Below are 1,839 nucleotides of genomic sequence, written 5' to 3' on the forward strand. Positions count from 1 at the left end.
CCTACTATCTACATGTACTCAGTGGCATTAGCAGCTTTTATTACTGTTTCAGTTATTCAGTTTCTGTGCGAGCGACTGGGTGATCGGTGATGGAGTTTGTTCTGCTCAGAGGAGTTGATGCGTCACAGTAGTGGAATTTGTCCTCTTCCTTGGTAGGGTCAGTCCCATGGGTCCAGCACACCCAGAGCTGACCAATGAGGTGCCCTGTGCAAGATTTTGGCATCATTCATTCATTCAAAACGTATTCAACGGGCCCTTTTCTCACACCATACACCATATGCATGCCATACATATCAAATGAAAATAATAAAATGAAACTAAAAAGGCTTCCATCTGCTAAACATATTTAAATTTTTGCTAGCTAAATAGCCAAAGATGTTAATAAAATGTTGTTATTGATTTAGCAAACATTATTTAGATCTTTGCTCCAAGCATCTGAACTGAACAATGGCTGTGTCAAGCTAATCTGAATAGTACAGGTTCTATCAAAATACAAATCAGGCACCTATATTTGAGGTACAATTTGAACAAAAGCTCTTAAGTATACAGCCTGCCATGTTCTTATATCTACTTTAACATTAGTGAGTGTTACCCTTCATTCTCCCACCACAGAACCTCTAGAGGAGAGAACTCACACTCTCATTAGTCTTCTGGGTTTGTCAAATGCTACAGTCTAGGGGTGAACGAAGCAAAACAACTAAAAACAAACAAACTTGGCCTGGATCTTCCTTTTATTTTGGAAAGTAGCTGTATGTATTAAGACCAAATGGTGGCCATTCACAGGGGCGCAGATGGAAATTCTGAAGTGAGGGGGACCAAGCTGTACAATATATACGTTTATGCTTGTAGATGCTAGATTTCGGATGGGGTCAATATAAATCTGGAGGGGACATGTCCCCCCCGTCCCCAGTGCCATCTGCGCCCCTGGCCATTCACCATTTAATGAATATTCACTAACAGCTGTTCTTTTGTTTTTCTGTCATTTTTAAAATATAAAAACATTTTCAATTTTATTTATTTAAATATTTAGAGGAAAGTGGACAGGGTCTTCATAAACCAGCTCTTCTACCAGTTACTACTGGAAATCCCCAATGATCTCATCTCCATAGAAACAGATAAAAGCAACAAGCTTTGGCATTTGACAAGCTTTGTAACTGTGCTGTTTGTAAGGCACACACTCAAGCTGTGACGCCGGGGGCGTCGGGACAGAGGCAGCCGGAGACGTGGGTTGGACAGAAGGTGGTTTATTATCCATGGCAACCAGTAACACTCGTAGTACGTAATGCACGGTAAAGCTCGTAGCGCATACACTGCAGATGCAAGGTAAAGCTCGTAGCGCATACACTGTAGATGCAAGGTAAAGCTCGTAGCGCATACACTGTAGACGCAAGGTAAAGCTCGTAACGCATACACTGGAGATGCAAGGTAAAGCTCGTAGCGCATACACAGTGGATGCACGGTGACGCTCGTACACACACGGTAGGGACGTGCTGTCAACCAGAGACGCTCGTGTAGCGGCAATGTGCAGCACTGGACCAGACGACCTGCGGGCTTAAGAAGTGCAAAGTAAACAAGAAACAGGTGCTCAGTATGATGGTGATTGCGACTGTGGGAGTGGCTGCGTGCGCGGGGGTGTGTGCTGGGATCGGCTGCTGGCCGGGTTGCGCGCCCTCTGGTGGCGACCCGGCCCCCTCACCGTGACAGAGCCCTCCCCCAAGGACCCCTCCCGTCGACTCCCACGCGGTCTTCCCCGTCGCCGCGAAGCTGGCCGGTCTGGATGTTCCCTGTGGAAGTCGGCGATAAGGGAGGGGCCTACCACTTGAGAGGCCGGTATCCAGG

This window comes from Brachyhypopomus gauderio, chromosome 1 (assembly GCF_052324685.1).
Source record: "Brachyhypopomus gauderio isolate BG-103 chromosome 1, BGAUD_0.2, whole genome shotgun sequence".
Lineage (NCBI taxonomy): Eukaryota > Metazoa > Chordata > Actinopteri > Gymnotiformes > Hypopomidae > Brachyhypopomus > Brachyhypopomus gauderio.